This window comes from Vicugna pacos, unplaced genomic scaffold (assembly GCF_048564905.1).
Source record: "Vicugna pacos unplaced genomic scaffold, VicPac4 scaffold_20, whole genome shotgun sequence".
In the NCBI taxonomy this organism is placed as follows: domain Eukaryota; kingdom Metazoa; phylum Chordata; class Mammalia; order Artiodactyla; family Camelidae; genus Vicugna; species Vicugna pacos.
Genome location: NW_027328741.1, coordinates 86418054 through 86429715, shown reverse-complemented (window position 1 = coordinate 86429715; position 11662 = coordinate 86418054). Strand labels below are relative to the sequence as shown.

The 11662-nt window shown below is 38.6% G+C and overlaps 1 non-coding gene across 1 annotated transcript; it reads left to right on the top strand.

Moving 5' to 3' along the window:
- Window positions 1–11590: 11590 nt before the first annotated feature.
- On the top strand, window positions 11591–11662 carry TRNAW-CCA (transfer RNA tryptophan (anticodon CCA)). The gene has a single exon. It is a non-coding gene; the product is annotated as a tRNA-Trp (tRNA).

Below are 11662 nucleotides of genomic sequence, written 5' to 3'. Positions count from 1 at the left end.
TCCAAGTTTCATATTTTATTCATTTAACAAATTATCTTCAATGCATTGCCTATATATATTTTTGCCTGTTTTCCTATTGGTTTGTCTATGTTTCTTATAAATCTGGATGTGCTCTTTATATGCTTGAAATAGTAATCCTTTGTCATGTGTGTTACAAATTTTTTTCAACCTAGTATTTTTCTTTATACTTTTTTATATAGTAAAAGATTTTTGTCTTTAATTTTTATAGCAAAATATTCACATCTTTTATTTTTTATATTCTTGATTTACCCTTTTAGTTAAAAGGGTTATACATAGTTTCCTAAACTTGCTTCTAAGATTTTGATTTTTTATTTTTTTACATTTTTTTACATTTAATTTTATTTTTTTACATTGAAGTTTTTAATCCATCTGGACTGGATGGCTATTCACAGAAGAGCAACTTCAAATGTATTAACCTATGAAATTATTATGAACCTAAATAGTACTCAGGGAAATGCAAATTAAAACAACCAGTGAGATGTTACTTCCACTTTAAGGAGTTGGCAAAAATTTAAGAGATCTTTTGCTAGTGGAGTTTGGCAGACCATGTACTCTTGCAAAATGGTTATATTAACTTATATTTCCATCAGCAATTCAGGAATATATATTTTAAATTTATTAATAAAAATTTTAAAAACCTTTGACCCAGCAGTCTCACTTTTTGGAGTCTGCCCCACAGAAATAACAGCATCAATGCAAAAAAATGCATAAATAAGGATGTTTATTAAAGTACTGCTTATAGAGACAAGCCCAACTGGAGACAAAGTAAATGCCAAATAATAGGGGAGTGGGTGAATAAGTTGATAGAGCCATACCATGAAACATGAGAGTAATTTTTTAGATGAATTGTACCTGCACACGTTGACTTCAAGATATTTCCACAATTTTTGATACATAATTGCTTTATTACATACATGTATATGTAGAAAATTTCATTTTTGTTAAAGTAATGACCACATCCTCTATGTATATATGTGTGTATGTAGTTAAATGAGCATGGAAACAAGTATGGAAGAATATACACCAGGCTGTAAATACTGGGTACCTTGAAGGGAGGGAGAAAAGGAGAAGTGGTGAGCTAAGGGGCAGAGGGAAAGCTAGGAAAATAGGAAAATGTAAGTGCAGTATGAATGTTGTAAAACTATGTATTTGTGTGAACTTTTGATCACCGTGAATGAAGGGATGGTTTCCAGAAAGTTGATGGCAGTTATTTTAGATTTGTTGGAGAATCTAGTGTTTTTTGTTTGTTTTACTTTTCTGTGCTTTTCTGTTTTCTACTTTTTCTTTCCAGTGAGCGTGTCATATTTATATAAACATGAAAAACCTTGTGAGACTTTTATGGATACCTGTTATGTTCCAGGAATTACTGTAGGTTCTGGATATACATTGGCAGGGCAGGAGTGATCATGGATCTAACAGCATGGGAACTGGCTTTGATGCCACCTAGATTCCAAAGAAGTTATCCAGCACCTTACCACCCTGACCCTCTCAGTTTCATTTGGAGGAGGTAATAGAAATGTCAGGTAGATGAAAAATGTATCCAAGAATATCTGGAATTTGTGTCCAGGTTATTGACCAGAGACGTGTAGTTCTCAGAGATAAGTTCCACTTTCAACATGGCACCAAAGGAAAGATCACAATGATGAAAAGATCTCTGTCCAGCCCCACAGGACATTGCATAATGGAGTATAGAGCGAGAAGCAGCCAAGGACTCCCCAGGCTTGGAAGTTCTGGAAACACTAAAAGTCTGGAGTCAAAATGGGAACCCAGAGGCTATGATCCTGATACCAGAAGGCCCTAACAGACTGACGACCTGATACCTGAAAAGGACAAGGTATGATGAGCTACACTTCAGTGGAGATGGAAGGGAAGAAAATTAAATACCCCTCCCACAATGCTAGGATAAGTATTTAATATTGGGAAGTGGGTATTGGATAAATTATGTGAGCCGTCTCCCATTTTTAAATGAATAATTTGATAGTGTGGTTAAAATTACTGTTTCTGGTTGAATTTTAATAGTGAAATTTATTAACTATTACCAAGAGAGGTATCTTTTTTGGACAAAATGTACCACTTTCTGATGGGAAAATTTGAGGATCTGACCTTGAAATACTACCCTTAAAAAACTCTACTGTCAGTCTACATGACTCGATGCCAACTCTACTGACTGCTCCTTTCAACCTTCAAATTCTCACCACACCTAAACCCTGTCTTCCAGCCCTGCATTAGAGCCAAGCATTTCAAGACAGGATGGTCAGCAGGTTCAAATGACGTAAGAACTGAAAAGTGTCCACTGGGTCAGGGGATGGGGATGACATGGGGCACCTTTACTAGAGCAGTTTCCATAGACTGGTAGAGTGCCAAAGCCTGGTTCCAGTGTGCAGTGGTACCTCATTACAGGTTTAATTTGCATTTCCTTGCTTTCTAATGATGTTGAGTCCCCTTTTAGGTGTTTATTGGCTTTTTTGAATATCCTCTTTTGAGAAATGCCTGTTCAAGACTTTGCCCATTTTTTAATTGATACATTTCTGTTTATTTGTAGAATTCTTTATATATTCTGGATACAAGATATTTTTTAGGTATTTCTATTACAAATATCATCTCCCCATCAGCAGCTTGCCTTTTAGTTCTCTGAATGATGTCTTCTGATGAATAGAAGTCTTTAACTTTGATGAGTATCTCATCAATCTTTCCTTTTATGATTACTGCTCTTCTGTTCCCAGTTTGAGAAGTATTTTACTAACTCAGTCATAAGGATATTTTCCTGCATTTACTTCTGCACAGCTGCTCTTTTACTTTTCACTTTGGAGCTACAATCCATCTGAAACTTGTTTTTATATGTGGTGGCGGGGGTAGAGGTCAAAATTAACATTTTCCATGCAGGTATACAATCTATCCAACATCATTTATTAAAAAGACCATCTTTTCCCCTCCCCCTTGGATTGCGGTGGTACCCTTGTGATAAATCAGAAGGTCAGATTATTTGAGAGTCTATTACTAGACTATCTATCCTATTCCATTGTTCCATTGAACACCAAATACTCGTAGTGAAAGTGGATTTATAGTGAATCTTGGCATCTGATGGTACATGTCTTCTACTTTTGTTCTTCAAAATTGTTGCTGTAATTCTAGATCCTTGGCATTTTCATATACGTTCTTAAATAAGCTATAAGCTGCTAAGGATGGTGTCTTCAAATCTCCAACGATAATTGTGGATCAGTCTTTTATTTTTATTAATATTTGTTTTACATATCTTGAAGGTAGATTATTCAGTGAATATAAATTTAGGGTTGTTATATCTTCTTGTTGAGTTGACACTTTTATCAATATCAAGTATCCTCTATCTCTGGTAATGTTTTTTGTCATAAATTCTGTTTTTTCTGATATTAATATAGCCAAAACAATTTTCTTTTGGTTAGGGTCTACATGGTGTGATAGGTAGAATTCTAAATTGGTCCCTAGATTCCCAGCCTCTAGTATACATGCAGTTCCCAGTTATTCAATCAAACACTAGGTGCTTTTGTGAAGGAATTTTGCAAATATGATTAAGCTCCCAAATCAGTGGACTCAAAATAGTGGAATTACTTTCAGAGGGCCAGACCAAATCAGTTGAGACCTTAAGAAGTATGGAGCTCTTCCTAGTGAAAGAGATTTGGCATATGAGAGGGAGTCAACATGAGTTGGCATGAGATGACATTCTCCATCGCTGGCTTTGGAGGTAGAGGAGCTATGTGACAAGGAAGGTGGGCATCACTTAGGAGCTGAGAGCAGTTTGTGACTGACAGCCAGCAAGGAAACAGGAACCTCAGCCCTTTAACTTCAAGGAACTGAATTTTGCTAACAAGTTGATTCAGCTTGGAAATGGCCTCTTCCTTAGCTTCAGATTAGACTCAACCCAGTTGACTCCTTGATTTTGGCCTTTAAGACCTGAGCAGAGAACCCAACCATTCTGTGCTTCGACTTCTGATCTACTGAACTCTAAACTAAAAAGTAGTTGTTGTTTTAAGCTACTGTTTACATTATGTGTTATGCAGCAGAAGCAAACAAATACATGGTACATGTCTTTTCATCATTTTTTTAACTTTTAACTGTATCATTATATTTAAAGTATGCCTCCTGTAAGCAGTATATACTTGGGGTCTTATTTTTACCTAATGTAACAATCTTTATATATTATTTGATGAATGTAATCCATTTTCATTTAATGTAATTACTAATATATTTGGGTGTAAGTCTATGTGTTTTACCTGTTTCTTTTCTTTTTCCTTTCTTGCATTTCCTTCAGTTAATCAGATATGTTTCATTATCTCATTATCTGCTCCATTCAGTTTAATTTTTTATGTTCATATATTATTTTGGTTGTTACTCTAGAGCAGTGGTTCTCAGAATTATTTTCATAATAATTTTAAGACATTATTTGCCTTTTTCACTCTCATTTTTCTCATGGGTATAGAGTGGTGTTTTTCAGAAGCTGCATGCCATGTGATATTGCAAAAGATTTAATGCAAAAGAAGATCTCAGAATTCAGCTATCTTCAGTTGAGCCATTGTTATCAACTGAATTGTGTCCCCCTCAAGTCCATATGTTGAAACTCTAGCTCCCAGTACCCTGGAATATGACTGTATTTGGAGAAGGGGCCTCTAACAAGGTGGTAAGTTACAATGCGGCTATTAGTGTGGATCCTAAAACAATCTGACTGGTGTCCTTATGAGAAGAAGAAATTTGGATGCACAGAGGGTCACCACACTTACAAAGGGACAACCATGTGAAGAGGCAGCAAGAGGGTAGCTACCAACAAGCCAAGGAGAGGCCTCAGGAGAAATCAGCCTTGCAGACGCCTTGATCTTGGACTTCTGCCCTCCAGAACTGTAAGTAAATAAATTTCTGTTGTTTAAGCCACCTAGTCTGTGGCACTTTGTTATGGTAGCCCTGTCAAACTTAATATGGTCAGACAGTAAAGAGATTTGCAGATATTTAAATCAATACCACTCTTTGTACTGACCTTTTGTTTTGAAGACATTTTATTAAAAATATTTTAAATATGTAGTTAATAGTTATTTTTAATAAATTAAACATTTCAAAAATTTCCCATTTTAACTTCAAATACAATAAATATCAATAGATATAACCCACATAAATAGAACATGTTAGTTTGCTCAATAATTTTTAAAATTGTAGCATTGTCCTAAGGGGACGGTCTAGCTCAGTGGTAGAGCCCGTGCCTAGCATGCATGAGGTTCTAGGTTCAATCCCCAGTCCCTTCAGTAAATAAATAGACAAACAAACAAACAAACAATTACCCCCCAAAAAAACAAATGACGACAAAATTGTAGCATTATCCTGATACTGAAATGTCTGGAAATTATTGCTCTTAATTAAAATTTCTTCGGCTTATTGGAGCACTCCTGAAATTAACATTTCAGCATTTGAAAGCATTGAAAATACTAACAGTTTAATTCCATTTACTCTTTGCCTTTTGTTCCATGGTTGTCATATATTTTATTTCTACAGGTTTTAACTTCTAAAGGACATTATCACTTGTTTTAAGCAACGTTTATTTATACTTACTCACGTATTTACCTACTCTAGTGTGCACTCTTCCCTGAAATCCCGTGTTCCACTGGGATCATTTTCCTTTCACCTGGTTAATTCCTTTCGGGCATTTATCATAGCATTCCAGTGGCTTATCTCAGCTTTTGTCTGAAATACCTTTATTTTGCCTTCAATTAGGAAGGGAATTTCCACTGGGATAAGGGTTCTAGGCTGGCATTTGTTTTTCATTATTGTTGCTGTTTTTTCCTTTCATCACCTAAAATAAAATGGCATTCCATTGTCTTTGGTTTCCAGAGTTTCTCTGAAATTCACGTATGCGTTCTTTTTATTTTTCCTCCAGCTGCTTTTAAGATTTTTTTTTTGCCATTGGTTTTCATTAATTTTTTTATGTGATTTGCCTAGGTGTAGAGGTTTTTGTTTGTTTTTAAATCATATTTAGAGTTTGTAACACTTCTAGCCTGAGACTGTGCTATGATGTCTCCCTTCAGTATGGGGAAATTCTCAGCCAGTGTTTCTTCAAATAGTGCTTCTTCCCCATTTGCTTCCTCCCTTATTCCAGGATTCTAATTGTGTACAAGTCAGACTTTTCCCCATAGTCCAGGTCTCTCTGAAGGCTTTCTGTACTTACACTGTCTTACCTGATACTTACACTCTTATACTATCAAAAATCTCAGCTAATGCCAGTCGGCTTCTGTCTAGTCACCCAGGGCTGCAGTACAAGCATGAATGGAGGAGCCACGGTGACAGAGATAGAAGCTCTGTGTATGCCCAGTATCATAGGCTGCCCCTTCGCAAGACTTATTTAGCTACTGCAACTCCTGACCATCCAACCGTCCAGCAACAGGGTCTCCAATGCTGGGTCCCTAGTATGGTTACCATCCCATAAGGAGGCCAGTCAGACACTTGGTGGCAAGTTGGCTATGCTGGACCCTTTTGTTCTGGAAGCAACAGTAATTCATATGACTGAATCAACCCATACTCTTGGTATTTGCCTTTCCTGCTTGCAAGGCCTCAGACAAAGCCACTCACTATCTGGGGGACTGTGGAATATTTGATTCACCCATGTGACATCACATCAAACCACAGAACCTACTTTACAGCAGAGGAGGTAAAGGAGCATGCATATTATCATGGGATCCACTGGTCATAGCACACACATCCCTAGAAGCTACCAGGCTGATAGATTTTAGAGATGGAAATGGCCTGTTGAAGGTACACCCCAAGTGCCAGCGTTCAGGCAGTACTTTACAAGGATGGGGCACCATCCTCAGGGTGCAGTGTACACCTTAAAATCAGCTACCTTTATGTGGAATTTCTGGGGCAAAGTACATATATTCATAAGACCTTTTCATACACATGCCCAATGCCTTCCAGAATCTCTGGACTCACCAGCTGTGTACAAGAGTGCATCCTGCCCCGACATCTTTGCCAGCGTCACAGTCACATCCTTTATAATAACTGCTGTTTTGACATTGCCTTCGCTAAGTTTGAGAATTTTTGCATCCCATACAAACCAGAAAAGGAGCCTTGTTTTTTCCATATAAAATATCTAGAAGAAAGAAATGAGCTTTTGAGAATAGCAAAATAATTGAGGAGACCAGGATCCATATCTTTGAGAGAAAACTTTCAACTCCTGCCATTGATCTGCACCAGGAATTCCTCTGAATCCTTCATGTGAGCAGAGCACCACACTGTCACTTAAGGTGATATTATCGCCATGGAAAATCCTGGTGTTCCACATCCCCAGGCAGTAGGTATGCCAGGGAAACCCTGGTATATCTGGAAATGTGAGAAGAGGATTGATGTGACAGTTGCTCTTTCCCTTGAGTGGGAAGCTCCTGGGGAGGTTCTGGACTTGTGTTTTCTGAGAGAGAAGCTGCCATCTCCCTCAGTGGCTTTTCTATGGGGCCAGTGCTCATGGCTTTACAAAGCAGAAGGGAAGGAAGTTAGTGTAATCAAGCCAGGGCTTCTAAAATTTGTATCATCCACATTGCCCAGGAAAAAAAACAAAGTTAACACACACAGAAGAGAAAAACAGGTGACTGGTAACAGAACAGTCCTAGAAACAAATCCCAGGGGAGCTTGTAGCTCAAGTGGCAGAGCGCTTGCTTAGCATGCACAGGGCTCTGGGTTCAGTCTCCATACCCCCATTAAAGTAAGTAAATGAAACCTAATCACCTCCCCCCTCCCCCTAATTTTAAAAAATCATAAACGACTTAAATAAAAATTTTTAAAGAAGCAATCCAGGCGTGGAGTGAGCAGTCAAAATTGCTATAATTTATATGTTTAAAAAAGTAGAAGACAAGAGGGTGACAACTGATTTTTTTTAAATACGGGATCGAGTATTTAAAAACAATTAAAATTCTGCCAAAAATCAAGCAGAAATTTTAAAACTGCAAAGTAAGATACTTGAAATTCATTGGGTGACTTTAGAGGCAGACTTCGCACAATGGAAAACAGACCATAACTAAACTTGTAAACAGGTAGAAAATAATCTAAACTGAACAACAGACAGCAATAAGACTAGAAGGAGCAGAAGTAAGAAAGTTGTGGGACACGATCAAGGGATCTACGTGTAATTGCTGTCCAAGAAAGACAGGTGAGAGATGGTGGGCAGATGCGGTATTTGCAAAAAAATATATCGAGAGCTTTCCAAGTTTATTGAAAGATGTCAACTCACAAAGTTCAACAAGCTCAGCCATCCCCCAAAAGCTTAACTAGAAAGGTCAGTATACTTGGCACATAGTGATCTGCTGAAAAGGAAAAGGAAAAAGGCATTATATTACCAATGAAAAACTTAAGGAAGGTAGATGACCAAGGAATAGTGTCTCTAAAATGTAAAAGAATAAATAACTGTCAAGCCAGCATTCTATAGGCAGAGAAAAAGTTATTTAAAGGCAGATGAGTAACATCAGCCAAATGGCAGAGTAGGAAGCTTCAAGTTCTCCTCCCCACACAGAAACATCAAAAACACAGGAACTGCCAAAATTAAGTTTGTCAGAAACTCTGGAAAACAGTCAAAGGTTTTCAGCAACCAAGTGAACATTGAATCAAGAAAGGGATGACTTCAAAGCAGAAGGAAAGCTTTGTGGCATTTTTCCTTGCCTGTGCCCCATCCCATCCCTGGACCACCTAAGGCCCAGGAGCAAAAGCTGGGAAGAGTTTCTTTGGGAAATTAGGGCATTCCAAAGTACTACATATGTGGGGGAGGTTAGAAAGCCTCGTGCATGCAGAGAGAAAGACACAAACTCAGAACAGATCTGAGAAGACGCTAAGGTTTCACCTCATGTTATTTCTAGGCTTAGTGTGAGCCTGGCTAAATGTTAAAGGTGGGCCAGCATGGAGCCAGTCTGAAAAAAAAATGGGAGAGTTTTGCTGTTGCTGTTCTTTTTTTTAAATAAAGCACCTGGAATTCAAGGAAATCTCTGTCAGAAAACTAGCTGAAAACAAGCTAAGGAACAGAGATGCTAAAGTAACCACACACAACAAGGAATATAGCCTTTGCCAAAGTAATTTGCTAAAGTCACTAAACAAATGGACTACTACAGCCTTTAACAACCAGAAAACAACAAAACCTGTGGTGGAGGAGAATCTGATTCCCACTTGATTTTTGGTAGATTGTAATTCTACCAAATTTGTATATCCATACAATGGAATATTATCTGGCAATAAAAAGAATGAAGTATTGATACATGCTTTAACATGGATGAACCTTGAAAATATCATGCAAAAACTATGGGAAAGTGGTTAAATAAGCTATGCTTACATCCACACCAGGAAGTACTATGTAGCTGTAAAAAAATAAATAAAGATCTCAATGAGCTGACATGGAGTGATTACCAGGAAAAAACTACTGAGCTAAAAAAAAGCCAAGTGCAAAAATAATCATTATAGTATGCTATCCTTTATCTAAGAAAGGAGGAGATGTAATAAAATAAGCATATACCTGCCCATTTGTGCAAAAGAATGCAGGAAGGATCAACTAGAAACTGAAGAGATTAGTTACCTACGGGGTGGGTGGAAAGAAAGGGGCAGTGGGTCTGGGAAATAGAGATGACAAGAGAGTGACACAGTTTCTGGTACCTTTCATACAGCTCTGGCACTTAGAACTGTGGTAATGTTTTACAAATGCAAACATTTATAGAAAATAATAAACTATCAAGCAGTGTGTGCCTGCATGAACCTGAAATGGAATACAAAAATAATAACTGTACTATAGAGAAATAATCGAACCAAGAGTGAAGAGCTTGGGGAAGAGAAGAACTAACCTAAATAACTGTGCAAAACAATATTTTGACTGTAAAGCTAAAGACAAAAAACTGTACACATACAAAGTAAATCCTCTTAGTCAATCTTTTCTTACAGGTGCACAGGTTAGTGATTCTGAAACATACATAAATGCACACATGTGTGTATACCTGTACGTGTATTTATAATAAATACATGTAGCTAATGAGATCTGGGCTTCTCAGTGTCAGAGAAGTTACAAAGAATGAAAAGGAGAATGACATCACATTGCAATGAGCACATCTAACACCCAGATCTGAATTTCTAAGCACCATTCTCCAGCAACAGGAACCAGGACTCCTTGGAGAAATGGTTGATTCCAGGGCTGGTGTAGGGAAACTACAAGACAAGCCTGGAACATCTTGTGCCAGAAACTATGGAAGTGATAAAAATAGGGTGGCAGAGGTCAAAAGGAGCCAACCTGAAGGAGCTTACAATAGACAAAGCTGAGAAATATTCAGAAACAATATAATAAATTATGTTCTATGGATTAAACAGATGGAATTTGACAATATCCATGAATCTGTATTGATGCAAACAAATAATTGAATATATAGTATATAATAAGTAAATGGGAGAGTAGAACCATTCTTTCTCATAGAAGAATTATGATCAATGTAGAAGGAAAAGGGGAAAAAGAAAATCACCATGAGACAAACACCATAGTATTAGTTGTTGCAGTCAAGACGGATGCTAAAATTAGTGGGTGCAAGTGTGAGAAGAAACAGGGTATTTGTATAGTCTGAAAGCATTTACCCCCAAATATTTATTAATTACCAAGAGGGAAATAGTAGTATATAGTGGAGGACCACAGGCGAAAGCGTGCTAACTAAATTATCCAAGTTAGCATCCCGGGTCAGGAGACACGGTGACAACGCAAACGTCCGGAAACCCTGAGCCAAGAGGGTCACCATGTCATTTCGCTGGGGTGAGGGGAGGGTGTGAGGAGAAAGGGGCGAATTAAAAGTAACATGTACATCAGACAGAACACAACTATAGTGTGTTTGGATGCACATTTGGGTAATGAACTGTAAAGAAAAGCAAAGAAGCTTTCAGTAAACGTCACGACTGGTTGCTGGTGGGAGAGGAAGGCAGTTTCATGCTCTGCGGGGGCTGGCCGGTCTGGTGGGGCAGGTGAGCTCAGCCTGTTACCCCTGCATTGTGCCGTTTTCTGCAGCTTTGCTATATTCTACAGTGAAGAAGGTTTAGCAAACACGGGTGGACACCTGTGTATACCTGGGAGGAAGGAAACCTGGAGAGAAATACAACAGAATGCTTCACAGCGGGAGATGGGGTTATAGGTTTTGATTTTTATTACACTCTTCTATAGTGTTCAAATTTTCAAAAACGACTTTTAGCTTTACATTTGGGAAGGGGTGGGAGTAGGGGCGGGGCCGGAGGGGTGGACTCGAGAGCGCTATTTTTATAATAAGTTGCCAAGTCGCTTCCCAGGTGTGCCTGCAGAGTCCGGGTTTGATTTCCGCCTTTAACCCTTTCCTGCACCATCACTCCCTCCATCCTTCCGCGGACCCGGATTCGGGTTTTGCAGTCTTGCAGCCTGGGTTGAGGGTCCCGGGGCTCGCGCAGCCGCGCCGAGGGCCTGCCCCTCTCTCCTTTCCTATCGTTTGACCTGAAGTTCACCCGAAAAACGAAGGAGCAATAATAGGAAAGCGACTGGGATGTGCAGGAGGGAAGAGCCTTAAAAGATCAAAAGTCAGCTTTCCCTCGCGATCTCGTGGCGCAATGGTAGCGCGTCTGACTCCAGATCAGAAGGTTGCGTGTTCAAGTCACGTCGAGGTCA